This window comes from Piliocolobus tephrosceles, chromosome 9, assembly GCF_002776525.5.
Source record: "Piliocolobus tephrosceles isolate RC106 chromosome 9, ASM277652v3, whole genome shotgun sequence".
NCBI lineage: Eukaryota > Metazoa > Chordata > Mammalia > Primates > Cercopithecidae > Piliocolobus > Piliocolobus tephrosceles.
The window spans coordinates 90,126,502-90,146,362 of NC_045442.1; the positions used below are offsets into that span (position 1 = coordinate 90,126,502).

At 37.3% G+C, this 19,861-nt stretch overlaps 1 non-coding gene across 1 annotated transcript; it reads left to right on the plus strand.

Annotated features, from left to right (window-relative positions):
* Nucleotides 1-15,421: 15,421 nt before the first annotated feature.
* On the plus strand, nucleotides 15,422-15,549 carry LOC111536039. Its single transcript, XR_002729633.1, has one exon. It is a non-coding gene; the product is annotated as a small nucleolar RNA SNORA40 (small nucleolar RNA).
* The last annotated feature ends 4,312 nt before the right edge of the window (nucleotides 15,550-19,861 follow it).

Below are 19,861 nucleotides of genomic sequence, written 5' to 3' on the forward strand. Positions count from 1 at the left end.
TTTCCTTCTGACTGTCAGGACCCTCAGCTATAGGTCTGTTGGAGATTGCTTGAGGTCCACTCCAGACCCTGTTTGCCTGGGTATCAGCAGCAGAGGTTGCAGAAGATAGAATATTGCTGAACAGCGAGTGCACCTGTCGGATTCTTGCTTTGGAAGCTTCCTCTCAGGGGTGTACTCCACCCTGTGAGGTGTGGGGTGTCAGACTGCCCCTAGTGGGGGATGTCTCCCAGTTAGGCTACTCAGGGGTCAGTGACCCACTTGAGCAGGCAGACTGCCCCTTCTCAGATCTCAACCTCCGTGTTGGGAGATCCACTGCTCTCTTCAAAGCTGTCAGACAGAGTCGTTCGCGTTTCACAGGCTTCTGCTCCTTTAGCTGAGCCCTGTCCCCAGAGGCGGAGTCTACAGAGACAGGCAGGTTTCCTTGAGCTGCTGTGAGCTCCACCCAGTTCGAGCTTCCCAGCGGCTTTATTTACCTACTTAAGCCTCAGCGATGGCGGGTGCCCCTCCCCCAGCCTCGCTGCTGCCTTGCCGTTAGATTGCCGCAGACTGCTGTGTTAGCAAGGAGAGAGGCTCCGTGGGCGTGGGACCCTCCCGGCCAGGTGTGGGATATAATCTCCGGTGTGCCGGTGTTACAGCGCAGTATTGGGGTGGGAGTTACCCGATTTTCCAGGTGTTGTGTGTCTCAGTTCCCCTGGCTAGGAAAAGGGACTCCCTTCCCCCTCACGCTTCCCAGGTGAGGCGATGCCTCGCCCTGCTTCAGCTCTCGCTGGTCGGGCTGCAGCAGCTGACCAGCACCGATTGTCCGGCCCTCCCGAGTGAGATGACCCCAGTACCTCAGTTGAAAATGCAGAAATCGCCGGTCTTCTGTGTTGCTGGCGCTGGGAGATGGAGACTGAAGCTGTTCCTATTCGGCCATCTTGCTCCCAGAACCGCGGGTGATAATTTTTCTAGTGCAGAAATAAAGTCCATGCAATTTTTATAAAACTTGGATCATACCTTTCAAAGTTCTCCTCGAGTTACGCATAGTTCTCATCGAGTTACACATGATCCAGAATTAGTTGCTTTCTAGAGCAAAGTGAAGGGAAGAGGGAAAGAACAAGAGAGTGAGTTCTGGGAATAACCATGTTTTCAGTCTCTTCCCAGGGAGGTAAATATATTTAAGACATATATTTTCAGAAATTGCTTATATAACCTGTTCTTATAATTTGGTGTATTCCTTTGAATTAATATTTTCATTTAAGAAATGCAGTGCATCCACATGTTAGGTAAATGAAGAAAAGGCTTTCAATGAAGTCATACAGATTGTGATGTCCCTACTTAGACATGCAAATCAACATAAGGAGATTCACTGAAGAGGCACAAGTTTCCCAGCAGGGGAGCCAAGAGTATTTCGGAAACAATGCATGACACAGAAGAAGAGGAGCCAAAGCTGTCTTATTCATAGGGAGTAGCCCTTTTGGACTCCATTTCTGCTAGTCCTTAAAATCCCTCCCTGGTTAAAGATGGCTTTTCCAAGTGTCTCAACACAGACTTAGGATATTGAAGTCCCACTTATAAACAGCAAACTCTTCAACATAGAAAGAAAACAAAAGGAGGTAACAACAGACTACCATCCTCAGTGAATTCCTGGGTATTTTTACCCAAAGCAATCAAATCTGCATTTATATTTAGAGAGCTCATGAGAGTGCCCCATCTTGAATACTTAAATCAAGCTCCAGACCCTGTTCCCAGGGCTTGATCTGTGAGATGTGCATCTTTATAACATGTATCAGGTACACTCTTGGTGTAATAAAATATGACTCTGGGTCATTTTTCTGACCTTTCTCCCTTTTTTCCTTCTCACTTTTACTTTCTGTTCAGTGCCTTAGCGAGGGCTATACAAAATTGATAGTGTGTGCTTGGCTTGGTGGAGTATTTATAGACAAAGGTGAGCTCTGGAAAAAGCTTCAGAATCTGAACTTAGAATTAAATAAGAAAACAATATCCTTGTTCTTTCCCTCCCCTTCCTTGCTGAAAACAAAAGGCCAAGCCTACAAGAAAACATCACTGCAAGTCAAAAGCAGGTATATTTCCACATGCAGAGCAGCTTGTGGGCTAGAAGCAGATGCCAGTGGTTATATAGTAGCAAGTGTTTTGGACTAAACCCTCAGGGAAATATTCCAACCCATCCAAGGTCACCTCTTGTGTGCATGCACGTGTGCACACACACACACGCATATGTGTGTGCGCTCACACACACACACACACACACATATATATATATGTATATACACACACACACGGTAGAAGCTAACATTTGGCACTCTATATTTTTCTTTGTTTATTTACAGCCTAACATACCCCAAGGTTTTCCAGATACTCATGCTGCTACTACCAGGTCACCAGGCCACCCCACTGCCATCTCTCTTTTAGCTCTACCCTAACTTAACAGTGCTTTTATGTTCCAGAATTTCCCCTACCTCCTTCCATTCCTTCACCTTCAGATTCATTTCTTCATGTTCCTTCGCTTTATGGTAAAACTTATAGGACTGAGGTTATGTTAGTTAATACAGTTTACATAGCTGGAAAACAGAATGTGAGATTAAAATTCAGAGCTTTTTTCTCTTAACTCATCAGGCTTCTTTTTGATCATTTCAATATGATGCTTCACTATAGCCCAATTTTTTGTCACATTCTCTGCTTGAATATAGAAAGGCACTCATTCACATATTTGATGTGTACACTGTATCAGACCATAATTTACTTAGGCAATAAGAAAAGTAGGATTTTACTCTATAAATGTTCTACTTCATCATTTATGGGGTCAACCATTTTCTATTTTAGTTGGAGAAAAATTGTCAAAATTTATCTACATCTCATATAACACGGTCTAGACAATTGTTAGCTTTACCAAAAACATCAACAACAGGAGCAGAGGACTTGGATTTGAAAAACTGACATAGGTGTTCAGAAAAGCTTAGAAGAGGAAAATGTAATTGAGAACAATAAACTTGTCTTGAACTCAACTCTAGAATTTGTTCACCGTTTTTCTTACAGTGTCTCGGGTACACCAGGTTATCATGGCAAGACCAGCAGGAGAGTTTGTTGAATGACCTCATGTGTAAATAACAGTTCTGTAAGGCTGTGAACATTTATGAGGTTCATTATGTTTCAGTTCTTGTTTAATGGCAAGTCCCTGCCTACTTGGGCAATGGAATCCCGCTGATTTAATACTCATCATGAATAAATTGCAGTTTTAGAACTTGGCTTTTTTCATGTTTTTCTTTGTGTCCACATAAATAAACTTAGCTAATAGGGCTATTTCCCATTGCCCATTAAACGGGCTGTGAGTAATAGACTTCCTGGCTTGTGAAAGAAGGAAGATGAGAGGACTGAGTCGTTTTACCTGAAAGTGTTTACAATGTTAGGGGCTTTGGAAAATAGATATCAAATACTGTAAGTTATCAGCATTTCCTAACACTTACTTGAGTTTGTACCTTTTGTTTTCCATCAACTACATAATATTATTGTATAAGCCATTAGCACTGGGGACTGAGAAGTCGTTCTTCATGAATTCTGTAGGCAGAGATGACTACATCCCAACACACTGCCAGGGTCATCATCTTCATCTCTGTGTACCCTTCTCTTAATGAAATCTAGTGTGATGGCTTCACCCGCTTTGATGAAAAGTTGGCAATTCTGTAATTACTGAAAGAGAAAGTGGAAAGTCATTTCTAGGTCTTCATCCAGAGTAATTTCTTGGTTCCAATGCCCCTACTTCATTTAGAGAAACAACTTTTTAGCATTAGTTAACAATCAAGGAATAGTTTCAAGTTTTAAAACTGCAAAAGGGTCATTATTTTTATCAGTGCGCTGGAAGTTATTTTTAGTCTTAATACGGAAGGCCCAATTCAATAAAATCTCAGCCTGACTTTCCCTGCAGGATACTCAAACCATGGAAATTCAACAGGGGAGCACTCATGGGCTTCTACCATACTGAACCAGGCTGAATTTCCATAATCATTCTTGAGAAATCAAAAGACACTTTGGGATTAAATGGCAAACCTTTTAAATAGGAATTTCTTAGCCAAAATGGCCAATTAGCATTTAAACTGCAGAACTGCATTATGGAAGAGAAAATGAGTAACTAAAAAAATAAATTATCTTCCTTATTAGTTAAAAAGGTAAATGAGAAATTTGGAGTTATCACAAAATAAGCATTCTCTTCTAGAACAGGAGAGGTACACAGGACTTTTGTTCTAAAAGGAATTAAAAGGACCCATGTTATTGACCTATTCTCATGCTTTTAGCTTTAATTGGCAAAATTAGCTCGAGTGAATAATATTGGAAGCCATTCTCTAATTATATGTTTTGTTACATCACACAAGTGACTCAAAAGCTCCATGTTTATGACTTTAAATTGATTTTTAAAACAAATTATTTTATGTATTGGAAAGTAAAAAATTATACTTAGAAATAGCCTAGATTCAATTTTTTATATTCATAAAATCTTGGTTTATTTGAAGTTCCTTCCCCATCTTCAAGTGTGCACCTCAGGGACTTGGAGGACCAAACAGAGTAAGAGTTGGCTCAGGAAAAAAAAAACACATTTCTGGTATGACTGCTCATAAAGGAAAACTTAAAACCTTCCAGAAATGTAGTTGAAAATGGCTCTTAAGCAATTGTTTATTATCTTTCTTCATGTGTCATCAGTTTTTAGACTCAGCTTTCACCAAGCTCAATAATTATGTAAATTCCAAATGTTGGTTGGTTCTCACCAACATTTAGTGATGTTATTGTTGTGCATGTTTGTATACATACTTTAAACAAATGTAAAGGCAAGCAAATTCAGTGGTTATTATTGCTGCTGTGGCACTTTGCAATGTTTTTCTTCTCTTTTTCAGTTCCTCATCATGGTATCCCAGAGGGATTCATGACATGGACTTTTGTAATATGTCACATGTGGTGAAGATCAGCAGTTGAACACCAGAAGGAATCTGACCAGTGCTCACTGCAGCAGCTCCAGAAGGGCTAGGGATTTGCTTAGGGAATAAGGAACATGTCTGCATTGTTCATAGGACATGGCTTTTTGGATCAATAGTCTGGATGATTACCTAAAAGCATGACAGTAAACAACCCATGCATTTTCTCACCCACCTCACTCATTGCCAAATTGGCCAAGATCTTTCATCTGTTGAGTGACTAGAAATGTTGCTGTAAGAGTAATCATTTTTGTTTACCAGGGTGGTAATACTGAAAGTGACCCAATTGCCCCATAGAATGTTCTTTTTGATATACATAGAAATTGACCCTTCTGATCTTAAAAGGCTTGAAAATGGCATTTGTTTTATCTGAGTCCTGCCTCAGGAAACCACCTTCAGGTCTCTCCCAAAAAGTATTAAAGAACTGAGACTAGATCATCACACCGGATGCTCGACCCTTCATTCACCATGATGGCTTCCTTGCCCCTCTCAAGTTCCTGTTTTCTTACACATTGTTACATTTCTTGCCTGCAATATAAACCTCTGATTCTAGTCAGTCAGGGAGATGGATGTGAGACTGAGCTTCCATCTCCTTGGCTATGGCACCCGATTAAAGCCTTCTTCCTTGGCAACACCTGGTGTCTCAGTCATTGGCTTTCTGTGCAGTGAGTGGCAGGGCCTAGACCAAACCCCTGGTTTGGTAAAAATGCTACTAAAACAGACAAGATTGTTTTCTGTTTGCTTTCTGTAAAAAACAAAAGCAGAGATATACAGATGTATTCCCATACAAACATCATTTCCTGTTGAAAATTTAATTCACACTTCTCACAGACCAATTAAATGATGACAATCATTTAAAATACGACCTCTCATATAATCATTCATGGAAAAACATTATTAACAGGTTGGCCTATCTTTTTCAAGACCTTTATGAATACTTGTGTATGCATATACTATATATATATATTTAATCTTGAATTCTGTATATGCCATTTTGTAATTTGTCCTTATCTATGTCCTTATCTTTAACATTTTTTCCCAAATTATTCTTATGGGTTTTAGTGTTCAGTCATCTTATATTTTCATCATATATTTGAACAATTTCTATTGTTGAACATTTTGGAGTATTCTACATTTTCTCTTGTTTTAAATAATGCTGTGGTAATTACATTTGTGTAAAAATCTTTGTACATGATTTGATTATTTCCTTACTGAAGAACAATTATATGCCATAGAATAAGTCCATTTTAAAGTTCAATTATTATCATTTTTAATACAGCAGTAATGTAGAGACTTTCTAAAATAACAATTATTAAGATTACACACAACTATTACACTCCTCACTGTATTTCTAGGCACTGTGCTATTATTTCAGACTTAATCTTCAATAAAATACTGCTGAATAGTTCTTTATATTATCTCAATTTTATTGATGAGGACATTTGGGACTTAGTTTGAATAGCTTGCCCAAAGCCAAACAATTTGTCAAAGGCAGGGCTGCCTGTATTCTAGAATTGTGTTTCAAAAGAAGCGATGCAGTTAGAAAATTATAGGACAGTTTTGATTTTCACGTAGAGTGGGAGAGGATGCATTTTGAGAATAGAGGCCAAGGATGTTAAATCTTCAATGAATGACATAGCCCTACACAACTTTACAGTCTTTCTGGATATTCATGTAAGCAATTACCTAATTTTCTAAGCCTAAAACCTAAAACCTAAATCTGTTTTATATATAAATACAAATAACATTTGCAGGGTTTTAATATGTAATAAATTTACTAATGATGCAAAGCTTACTTAAATGAAGATAGACTTGAATACAGATTTGTTTTGATCAGAACTTTACTGAGAGTTGTTCAACATTTTGGAAAATCAGGTCACTGTTGACATCACAACTGCAATATGTGAGCCTCCAACACAACACCCCTACAGTCATCTAAATTTGGAGTGGTCAGTATCATGGTGACTGTATGCATAGGTGTGAATGGGATCACTTTATAACATCTTCTAGTGTGGGTGGGTGCAGTAGCTCACACCTGTAATCCCAGCACTAGGGATGCAGAGGTGGGAGGATTACTTGATCCCAGGAGATCCAGATCTGCCTGGGCAACATAGCAAGACCCTGTTCTCCATAAAACAGAAAAAAAAAAAAAAATGGAACATCTCTTCATGTAGTTGTGCCTGGGCATGAAATAATATTTTTATCACGAAGTATTTATCTTTATTCATCTTTGATTTTATATTAGTATCATAATTGCTTAAAACTGTGTGAGTACTGTGTGTTATATTAGCAATTGACTTTTTCCAGGAGAGTAAAGGAGTGATTCAATCTATTAGTTATAAAAAAGGTATTATATATGATAGGACTGAGGATAGCAAAATGTATATATCTGGGGTACACAGTAAGGGGTACTTTTTACATGTTAGCTATCGACACACATAGAAGCACTCACAACCTGCACACACAGCCTGAACTAGGACACATGTCTGTGCTTTTCAAGTTGTCATTCTCAGTCTTTCAGTTAGCCATGACATCAATGCATAGGTTGAGACCAGAAGTTTTTAATGAAATAAAGTAGAATAAATTAGAATGAAATGAAATGCAGTGGAGTAGAGTAGAGTACAGTGGAATTGATGGAATAAGAGGAGATGAAATGAAATAGAATAGAATCGAGTAGAATTCAGTATCAGTTTTGTTTCTGTTTTACATACCTGTGCTTATAAGGACATACTATAAAATGCATCTTTTACTTTGGGCCAAAAAGGTGAAAGCCATTGAGCTTTCACTCCTACACTACTGTACTTTATACAGAAAGCAAGTAACATTTTCAGGGGTTAATCATTTTTCTGTACCTTAGTGTCAAATTTGGTTTTGATAGTGATTGATGGGAGAGGAAGAAACCTGAAGATATCAGTGATTACTACACATCTTGAGTCCCCTCTTTCACAGTTTTCCTGAATGGAAGTGATGGTGCTGGCACAAAGCCAATTCCTTGTCTGAATCTTTGTGTTCCCCCAAAATTTGTATGTTTAAACCTAATCACTAAGGTGATGATATTAGAAGGTGGGGCCTTTGGGGGTTGATTAGGTCATGAGGACGGCATCCTTGTGAATGGGATTAATGCCCTTGTGAAGGAGGCCCCAGAGAGCTGCCTTGCCTCTTCCACCATGTGAGGATGCTTGGAAGGCACCATCTATGAAGGAAGGGTCCTCATCAGACACGAAATCTGCTGGTGTCTTGATCTTGGACTTCCCAGCCTCCAGAACCATTCTAATGTTTATAAGTTACCCAGTCTAAGGTATTTTGTTACTGCAGCCTGAGCAAAGACAATTCCTCATCCTCTTTCATCATGACTGACACTGAATGTGCTTGCCTATGCTACAGCTACTGGAGATTTTACTGTTTGCTTTGTGACACTATTAGGTCTTACAGTTATGAAATGGGTAGAAATTATTCTCCCACATTGTTGCATCCCTCTGCTTTTTACCTTTCCCTTCCGTTTGTTGCATTTGATTCAGAGAACCTGTGTCCTCATGACACCACATCATCCTGGCTTCCCAGACTCCTCATTTCAGGGGTCTATAAGGTAATTCTTTTTTTTTCCTGTTTCTTTTAAACTTACCTGATCCCCATCTCATGACTCTGTGGCCTTACAGATGACCACCAAGCTATTTTTCAAGACAATGATTCAGAATAAAATAGTAATGGATGTGTATGCAACACTTTCTAGGAGATATTTTTATTTCTAATGGAAGCAGAGTATTAATGAAAAGGAATGAAAGTAACATAGGAGGCATATTTGGCTGGGGTGGAAGTGGACTGTGGATATTTAGAAAGTTTCTTTCTTATAAGGAAACCAGGAGAACCTCTGCCTAAATATACAAGTGGTCTTCATTAAGGCTTCAGTCACTCTTTTAGTCTGTTTCAAGCATTACAAAAATTAAACCATTACTGTATTAAAAAATATTATTTAAAGAATTTGTTACTGAAGGCAAATTCAGAAATAGACCCAAGAAATTTTATTTATGTTGTCAACACTCTACTGAGCAATTATAACTTGAAAACGTACATTATTATTTAGCCCTACTCTTTCTTTGCTATTTTGGTCCAACATGTGCTGAGTTTTTCGGATTAACACCCAGAATGTTTTGTTTCTTGCTTTAGTCCCTCCTTTCTTTTCCTATGGCAACTGTATTCATTTTATCTAGGTGGAATATTTCAAGAGCCTCTTCTCTTCTTGAAAAACAATTTCTTCTCTTCCTCTTATTCATTCATGTTTTCATTTGTATTATACCTTCAAAACCATAACTCTGATCATGTCACTCACCTGTGCAAAATCATTTGTGTGCCTCAGTTGCCTATACAATAAAATCCAATATTCTTCCCTTTGCTTCAAATTCCTTAACGATCTGGCTTCATCATTCCTTTTATTCATTAGCTAAAAGAAATTAACTGCTACTCATGGAATATCTCACATACTTCTTTAATTATCCGTTGCTTACATCTTGTTAGAATTTCCTTCCTACAATATCTGTGGTCCAGAATCCCTTATAATTTTCAAGGACCAGAAGAAATATCACCTTCTCTAAGACATCCACAATACCTGCTTCACAAAATGAACATAATTTTTCCCCCTCATAACTATCCTAACACTTTATGTGTTAAATTCTTGACCACTTTTTTTTCTTTTTAATGTTTTTACTTGAGAGAAGCTTTATATATAGTAAAATGAACAATTCTCAATAATGTAGTTTAATGTGTGCTGAGAAATGGTTACACCTGAAATAGAGATACAGAGTATGTGCATTATCTCAGAAAATTCCCTACGGTCATGGATAGTCAGTCCCCACTACCACTCCTTGCCAAATGCAACTACTGTTCTGATGTCTTTTACTGCAGATTATTTTTGCTATTTCTACAATTTCATATAAAAGGAATCATTCAGTATTATAGTGTCTTCTTTAGTATTGTAGTTTCTTTCACTTAAACTATATTTGAGAACCAATAATATTTCATTAGTAATTAATCATTTATTTATTTATTTAATCTATTTATTTATTTTTTTGAGACGGAGTCTCTCTCTGTCCCCCAGGCTAGCGTGCAGTGGCACGATCTTGGCTCACTGCAACTTCCCCCGGATTCCCACCATTCTCCTGTCTCAGCCTCCCGAGTAGCTGGTGCTACAGGTGCCCACTACCACACCTGGCTAATCATTTATTATTTTTAATGCTTAGTTGTATTCCATTGGATGAGTACAACCCAATTTGTTTATTCATGGATGAAAATTTATTATTGTCAGTTTTTTGGCTCTTATAAGAAAGCTCCTATGAACAATCTTTTTATGAACGTACATTTTCGTTTCTCATGGATAAATAATGCCAACAGTATTCTCATGGATGAACCTGCCAGATTACTTGTCAAAGTTGTTAAAACCTTTTATACTCCAATGAGTATTGTATGAGAGTTCCAGTTGTCTACCTCTTCAGTAGTTGATGTCAGTCTTTTTAACTTCAGCTGTCTGGTGGGAAGGTAAGTTAGCACAGTTATAATTTTCATTTCCCTGGTGACAAAAGCTGTTGAGCTCTTTTCATGCACAAATTGATGATTCATATTCTTTAGTAAAGTGTCTGTTAAAACTTTCATCTAATTTTTAAATTTTGTTGTTTACCCTTGTATTATTGAATTATGGGAGTTCTTTATATATTCCAGGTACACATTGTTTGTCATATGTATTTATTATAAATGCTTTCTTCCCATTTGAAGGCTGGCTATACCTGTTTTAAGTAGTGATCTTGATTATGACCGATTTTTCAAGCCCACATTTGGGGATCTCATTATCTAAAATAATGTCCAGGTGCAGGTAAGGCCTTGAAGGTGAGTTTCCACAAATACAGTTTCTCTAATTGGAAGATGTTTGAGCTAAAGATATCACCTGCTTCCCAGGCACCCAGTGTGCAAGGGTAAGATCAGCAGAGCATAACCACTGTAGATGTCCTATTTGAAGAGGAGGGAAACAAGAGACACTTCAAACTCATTGGACCATAGCAATTCTGAAATGCATGCAGGCACATGCTGCCAGTTCCTTGGCTGGAGCTTAGTTGGTCACTATTGCTCTTAGATCCACCCTCTGGATTCTTGCTTCCTCCTTGTGTGTCATCCAGCTAGTGTTTATAGCTAAGTTGTTTCCTTAGGATCCCATACACATCTTATTATTATTATTATTATTATTATTAGTTTTTTTGACAGAGTCTCCCTCTGTCACCCAGGCTGGAGTGCAGTGGTGTGATCTCAGCTCACTGCAACCTCCACCTCAAGCAATTCTCCTGCCTCAGCCTCCCAAGTAGTTGGGACTACAGGTGTATGCCATCATGCCTGGCTAATTGTTGTATTTTTAGTGGAGATGAGGTTTAACCATGCTGATCAGGCTGGTTTCAAACTCGTGACCTTGTGATCCACCTGCCTTAACCTCCCAAAGGGCTGGGATTACAGACATGAGTCACCGTGCCTGGCCATTTTTAAAATTTTATCCTGTCTTTTTTCCCCTCAAAACTGGTGGCAGGTTTGTCAGTACTGCTCTCTTAAAAATCCTGTGGGATTCCTGTGAATCTCTGTGTACTTGATTTCTTTATATAAAAGCCCTACCCATCTGTCTCAATACTAGTCATTTTTTAGATAGGGATTCCTATAAAACAGCTGTAGGACAATGACCTTAAGATTAATAGATGTCCTAATGTGTAATAAAGAATATATTTGAGATATATGCATCAGAACCTTACAGGAAATTTCTTTTCTCTTTGAGTTATCTCCTTGACTCTTTTTGAAGTCTTGGCAAAATATTTTGCAATAATGCCCTTGGCTTTATCTTTAGATGATGTTTTCCTAGCAGAGTGCTGGATTGAATTATTGTTGTGATGGCATTTCTAAATGTGACAATCTTGGAGAAGGTGAGAATGAATCTCACACATTTTGATAGGCTGTGTTTTCATTTTCATTTGGTTTAAATGAATTTCTAATTTCCCCTGTGATCTCTTCTTTGCTCCCTGGGTTGCTAAAAATGTGATTTTTGATTTTCATATATTTGGTGGACTCTTCAAATATCTTTCTGCTTTTAATTTTACTTCTGTTGTGTTTGGAAAATACACTCTGTGTCATGTCAGTAGTCTTAAATTAATGAGACTTATCTTATGTCTCATTATATGGGGCATCTTTGAAAATATTCATGTGTACCTGAAGAGCACGTGCATTCTGCTGCTGGTTGATGAACTGTTGTATAAATGTAAATTAGGTCAAGTGTACTGAAAGTGTTGCTCAGATCTTCTATATCCTTACTATTTTGTTTTTTACTTTTGATTTACTGTTTCTATTAATAATTGAAACAGAATAGTTAATATCTCCAATTATAATTGCAGATTCATCTATTTCTCCTTTAATTATCTCAGTTTTTGTTTTATGTATCTTGAGTTTCTTTTATAAGTTGGGCATATATGTCTCCTTGAATAATTGAATCTTCTATCTTTATGAAATGTCCTTCTTTATCTCAGTTAACACTTCATGCTTTGAAGCATCCACTTTCTATCCACTCCAGCTGTTTTATGATTAACATTTGCATGGTATATCTTTTCCCATCATTGTACTTTTAGTCTAATTGTGTTATTATGTTTAAAATAAATCTCCTGATAAAAGCATATAGTGAATCTTGTATGTGTGTTTTCTAGATGTACAATTTGTACTTTTAATTTGGAGTGTTTCATCCATTTTCATTTAAAGTAATTATTGATGTAATTGGGTTTACATCCTGTCATTTCTTCCACTGTTTGGCCTATCTATTCTATGTTTCCCTTTGCTTCTTTTCCTTGCCTCTGTTGGATTAATAAGTGGTGTGTGTGTGTATGTGTGTGTGCACGCACATGTATGTGTATATTCTGTTTTATCTTGATTACTGTCTCATTAACAATACACTTTTAGTTTTAGAGGTGGGTCTATGGTTTGCAGAATGCAAATGGAGACCATATCACAGTCTCTGTCAAAAGAGCAATATTACGTACCATTTCACATATTAGGTGAGAGATCTGTAACAACATACTTTCACTGCTCCCTCATCCTTTATTGTGCTGTTGTTGTATATATTTTTTCATTTTGTGTATACCTTACAATACATTGCCATTATTTTGTTTTAGGTTCAATGTTTTAAAAAAGATTTTAAAAAAGAAAATATTTTTATTTTTACCAGTGTATTTCCTACTTCCATGGCTTTCATTTCGAAGTGTAATCCAAATTTCCATCTGACATTTTTCTCCTTTAGTCTGAAGAATCTTATTTGACATTTCTTTCAGTGCAAGTTTGTGGTACTGAATTCTTCTAACTTTTGTTCATTTTTAAATGTCTTTATTTCAACATCATCTAAAAAAAGTTCACTGGTTATAGAATTCTAGATTGACATTTTATCTTTTCTTTCAGTATTTTTAAAATAGAATTTCCATGTCTCCTGACTTGCATTGTCTTTTTTGTAAAAGTACAATGATGGGAAAGAAATATAATACTTTTTATTTATGTTTTCCTTCTATTTGTGGTGTATTATACTTAGTGTTTTGTTGCTTTTTAAAGTTTTCTCAGATCGGGAGCAGTGGTTCATGTCCGTAATCCCAGCACTTTGGGAGGCCGAGGTGGACAGATCACTTGAGCCAGGAGTCAGCCTGGGTGGCAGAGTGAGGCTCTGTCTCAAAAAAAAAAAAAAAAAAAAAAAAAAGGTTTGCTTTTTATCATTGTTTTGTTTTTTTCAGAGACATATCTATGATAGTTCTACAAATTTTTTACTGTTGTATATGTTCAATCTGCTTGTAATTTATTGAATGCTTAGGATCTAAGAGTTGATATTTTCAGCAAACTTGGAAAATTTGGGCCTATTTCTTCAAATTGTTTTCTAGGCCAATTTCTTTCTCCTTTCTTCCTAGGAGTCCAATTACATGTATGTGAGAACACTGGATATTGCCCCACTGTCTTTAAGACTGTTATTATTTAATATCTCAGCATTTTTATTCTATGTGCTTCATTTTTGTTATTTCTTCCTGTGATTTCCTCAGATTTTCTGATATCGTTTCCTCAATATCCAATTTACTAATTATGCTCATTATTTCCTTTGTATTTGTCTGCTAATTCCAACACCTTAGTCATCTCTAGGTCTATAATTAATGACTTTAAAAAAATTCATTAGTTATTAGTCACTTTTTTATATCTAGTAATAAAAATGAATATTATGGCGGCTATTGTGAAATATCACTTTATCAAAAGCCAAGATTATTTTTACAAGTGATGGTTTGGTTTTGGTAGACAGTTTACTAACAGTTTTGCTTCATTTTCCAATGGTCTGTAAAAGCTTTGTAAAGGTAGATATAAAGTCAGTCTTACAGATACAGAGTAGATGCACTTCTACTGCATTCTGATGTCTCAGATAAATGCCTAATTTTTCAGTGAGGTCTCTGTGTGCTGCTTAGTATTCCTCCAAGAACATAAAGCTATGTACATTTCCATGGCTGCTTCTCAGCACCACTTCTTCCCATACCTTTCCCTTTCCTATACTTGTAGCCTAACTGGCAGCCTTGAACTCTGATTTCTGACGACCCATTTCAGTGACATCGCTCTTCTCTGCTTGCACAGCCCATCTCCGCATCATTTCTAGAAAGTGCCTCCAGGCAAAAGGCTGGAACCATCAGGAAGCTCACTTTCTGTCTTTTCATTCTTTCAAGTATCACACCCCTATACTGCCTGTGTTTCATTTTTACAGTTGTTTATGATGGAAAGGTCATACTGATGACACCAGTTACTCTATAAGAGAAATGAAAGTTGATCTTGACAATATTTTACTTAGCATTGTAGTTATTCTTGTTTATGCCTTATATTTCTTGTGAGACCAGAAGCACCCTGAGGGCAGAGTCCATGCATTCTTTATCTTTGTTTTTTTTCTCCAGAGTATTCTACACAGCCTAAATGTTATTTATTATATTAGTTATTTAATTTGATTAAATATTTAATGAGTAAATCTTTAGAATAAATAAATGAAATGAATGAAACAAAAACACTTTATGAGTTTTTGAAATAATTTCAAAGGCCACAAAATCTGTTACACAGACTAGTTTTCTTCAACTCATTAGTTCCTTTATTTTCTGCAACAATCATGGAAATAACTAAGTTCTTCATACTACATTCTTCCCCTGCTGCACATAAATTTATTATAATCAGAAAGCATGTGAAAAACTGAGAAACAGGCGAAAACAATCACTGAACACCATTTGGTAATAGGAGTAATTATTAGGAGTCAATTCAAGCATTCCTTTTTATCTTTTGAGTAGCTTTGCTGGTTGTCATTCTCTATAGCTACTAAAAAGTCCAGCTAGAATTTGTTTTCTTGGTCACACAGACAAAGATGATGTTTGGAGTTTAGTGGTCAAGAAAACCCTGGTGACTGCACTTATGTTTGTTTTTGTTTAACTTGTGGACAAAGACTTACAGATGGATGTGAAAAATAAATCCTCTTTTGCGAACTGGAAGTCATTGTTCGGTATGAGTTTTGATACATGTAAGAAGGGATATTATGATACCTGAGACAGTTAACTGATGAGAGTATTGATAACCATAGAGGTTGGTTCCAGGTCAAGCTCAGTGGCTCATGCTGGCAATCCCCATACCTTAGGAGACTGAGATGGAATACTTGCTTGAAGTAAAGAGTTCAAGATCAGCTTGGGCAAGAAAGGAACATCTTATCTCCACAAAAATTTAAAAGTTAGCTGGGTATAGGGACATGTGCCTGTAGTCACAGCTACTCAGGAAGGGGAGGCTGAGGCAGGAGGATTGAGTCCCGGAGTTGGAGGCTGCACTGAGCTTTGATGGCACCACTGTACTCCAGCCTGGGCAACAAAGACAGAACCTGATTCTTAATTTAAAAAGGTTGATTCTAAGACTGTAGAATAGATAGTTAAAAAGTATGGGATATGAGGGAAATCATCAGCTGTATTGATTTTGTATTCCAAAATTAATGTTGACTTGATAGATAAGATGGCATTTTGTTTTAAAAGCTTTCATCTTGGGAACATGATGTCTGGAGTTAAAGGCATATTCCACACGTCTGTACTATTCTTGAGTGTGATTGCTTAGGGTTTCAAATTGAGAATCAGGCAGGTCAACTTGTACTATAAATGACCCTAATGTACATTGGTTGAAGAAATTAGACCCCAAAGATTCTTGAATTTTCCATAGGTGAATTGTGAAGTCTTCATCAGTATATCCATGTGAAAAGGAGACGACAGAAACCAAAATAAAATAATTATGGGGTAACAGGACAACTAGATTAAAATAAGCATTAGTTTCATTAAAAAGGGCTAATATGAAGATAAACATTTTGAAGATAAATTTTGACACCAGTTCTTTAGGGGATCTAAAGTGACCTTGATGGGCAGTGAAAGAAATCATAATATGGAATTCCTCGAATAAAAGTTTATTGACTTTAAATAATTTTGCCTAATGTTACATATATACAATGTACAAAAAAGCACCTCTTTACACTGTTAAAAAAAGAAAAGAAAGAAAGAGAACCCTGATGAAGCCACACCTGTTTATGGCACGTGTGTTTAGAACACACGTGTTCCATGTACTAAGGGTCAAAGCAAGAGTCTGCCTCACATGAACACAGATATTTTCCTTTAAGCTAGAAGATAAACTATATTTTCACTTTTTAAGATTCTCAAGGTTATTTATAGATGAGAAGCTAGAAGTAAAGGTTGTTGCATCATATAACATCATTTCTAGAAAATGAGCTTGTCAGCAAGGAATTACCCTAGTCACTTTTAAATGATTCCAGTTAATAGAGTTCTTCAGACATTTCTTCTCTGTGATTTTTTCTCTCATCTACTTGAGCATTTTGCTATTTCTCATACTTGAATAATTCCTCAAGTCTCCCTTCTCCTGTTCCTAGAAATGTCATGTAAACTTGGAGATCACGCTAACTCCACATGTTCCCCAGCTTACCCGATCCTCCATTCTGCTTCTTAGTCAAGCCTTGTCGACTTCCCTGTAAATCCCAGACAGAAATTGTCCTTTATACCTGATGACCTCCCGAATACAGAAGCTACATTTTCCACTGCTTGCCAAAATCTTGCACTGGATATCTGGAGAACATTTTCCTTTATGTGTCCATTGTGAACCAAATGAGAACAAACATTATATTGTCTTCTCTTTTGCCCTTTTTACTCATCCTGCAAACTACCCTACGTGACAACTTTGTAGAATTGAAACTCAAAAATTGTTCTGACCCTTTTTCTTCCTTTATGCCCTCACAAACTAGTCACTTTTCTAAAGACTCTCTGCTACATGTCCTGAATATCCATCCCGGACATCTGATGGACCCTGGTGTCTCTTCCTGTCATTAATCTTGCATGTATCTTCCATTTCATAGGATTGATATTTTTTAATTTAGGTAACAATGATGTCATTTTCTGTTTTTAAAATTCCAATAAAATCTTCAGTGTATTTCTGTCATTAAATACTTGCATCTTAGTCCAACATTTAATTGTTTTTAGTGTTCTCCCTTAAAACAGGGCTATTCATTTTTCCTTTATTTCCACTGTTTCTCCTATGTGATTTGGGTGCTGTAACTGAAGTGAACGATAAGCAGGTTCCTAAATATTTGCTCAACTTTCCCAACACTTTGCCATGGTTAATGCTGCTCTGTGTACCAGATGTGCTCTCCATTTCTTCCTTCCTTTTATATCAACCTGCTAACATCTTTACCCAGCCTTTATTTTATCTTTTTATTTATTTTTATTACACTTTAAGTTCTAGGGTACATGTGCATAACGTGCAGGTTTGTTACATATGTATACATGTGCCATGTTGGTGTGCTGCATCCATTAACTCATCATTTACATTAGGTATATCTCCTAATCCTATCTCATTCCCCTCCCGCTATCCCATAACAGGCCTCAGTGTGTGATGTTCCCCTTCCTGTGTCCAAGCGTTCTCATTGTTCAATTCCCACCTATAAGCAAGAACATGCAGTGTTTGGTTTTTTGTCCTTGCAATCGTTTGCTGAGAATGATGGTTTCCAGCTGCATCCATGTCCCTACAAAGGACATGAACTCATCCTTTTTTATGGCTGCATAGTATTCTGTGGTGTATATGTGCTACATTTTCTTAATCCATTCTATCATTGATGGACATTTGGGTTGGTTCCAAGTCTTTGCTATTGTGAATAGTGCCGCAATAAACATATGTGTGCACATGTCTTTATAGCAGCATGATTGATAATCCTTTGGGTATATACCCAGTAATGGGATGGCTGGGTCAAATGGTATTTCTAGTTCTAGATCCTTGAGGAATTGCCACACTATATTCCACAATGGTTGAACTAGTTTAAAGTCCCACCAACAGTGTAAAAGCGTTCCTATTTCTCCACATCCTCTCCAGCACCTGTTGTTTCCTGACTTTTTAATGATCACCATTCTAACTGATGTGAGATGGTATCTCATTGTGGTTTTCATTTGCATTTCTCTGATGGCCAGTGATGATGAGCATTTTTTCATGTGTCTGTTGGCTGCATAAATGTCTTCTTTTGAGTAGTGTCTGTTCATATCCTTCGCCCACTTTTTGATGGGGTGGTTTTATTTTTCTTGTAAATTTGTTTGAGTTCTTTGTAGATTCTGGATATTAACCCTTTGTCAGATAAGTAGATTGTAAAATTTTTTCCCATTCTGTAGGTTGCCTGTTCACTCTGATGGCAGTTTTTTTTGCTGTGCAGAAACTCTTTAGTTTAATTAGATCCCATTTGTCAATTTTGGCTTTTGTTGCCATTGCTTTTGGTGTTTTAGACATGAAGTCCTTGACCATGCCTATGTCCTGAATGGTATTGCCTAGGTTTTCTTCTGGGATTTTTATGGTTTTAGGTCTAACATTTAAATCTTTATTCCATCTTGAATTAATATTTGTATAAGGTGTAAGGAAGGGATCAAATTTCAGCTCTCCACATATGGCTAGCCAGTTTTCCCAGCACCATTTATTAAATAGGGAATCTGAAGGGGTGGCCTGCCCCTCCACACCTGTGGGTGCTTCTCGTTAGGTGGGACGAGAGACTTGAGAAAAGAAATAAAGACACAGAGACAAAGTATACAGAAAGAAAAGCGGGGCCCAGGGGACCGGCGCGCAGCTTACAGAGGACCCACGCCGGCACCGGCCTCTGAGTTCCCTTAGTATTTATTGATAATTATCTTTACCATCTAAAAGATAGGGGAGTAGCTAGAAAATAGGATCATTGTAGGGAGGAAATCAGCAGTAAGACATATGAACAAAAATCCTTGTAATATGAATAAGTTTAAAGGAAAATGCTGTGCCTTGAGATGCATATGCAAACATCTCCATAAACCTTTTAGCAGTATTGCTCCAGCAAGCCCCACCTTATTCCTAAAGGCGGTTTCTCCTTACTCAGTAAACAAGGCACACAATGGGTATTACCCGGAGATGTTCCAATCCCAGGGAAGGGCAGGAGACAAATGTTTTTCTCTTTCTTGAGATTTAAGAGAATGGTGATGACCTTTAACCACAAGCAGCCTTTAGGCACTTGTTTAACAAATCACATTCTGCACAGCCCAAAATCCTTTTAACCTTAAGTCACTACAGCACATGTCTCTAGCAAGGACAAAGTTGGGGGTAGGGTCACAGATTAACAGCATTTCAAATACAGAACTAAATGGAGTCTCTTATGTCTACTTCCTTCTATATAGACACAGTAACAGGCTGATCTCTTTCTTTTCCCCACAGGAATCCTTTCCCCATTTCTTGTTTTCATCAGGTTTGTCAAAGATCAGATGGTTATAGATGTGTGGTATTATTTCTGAGGGCTCTGTTCTGTTCCATTG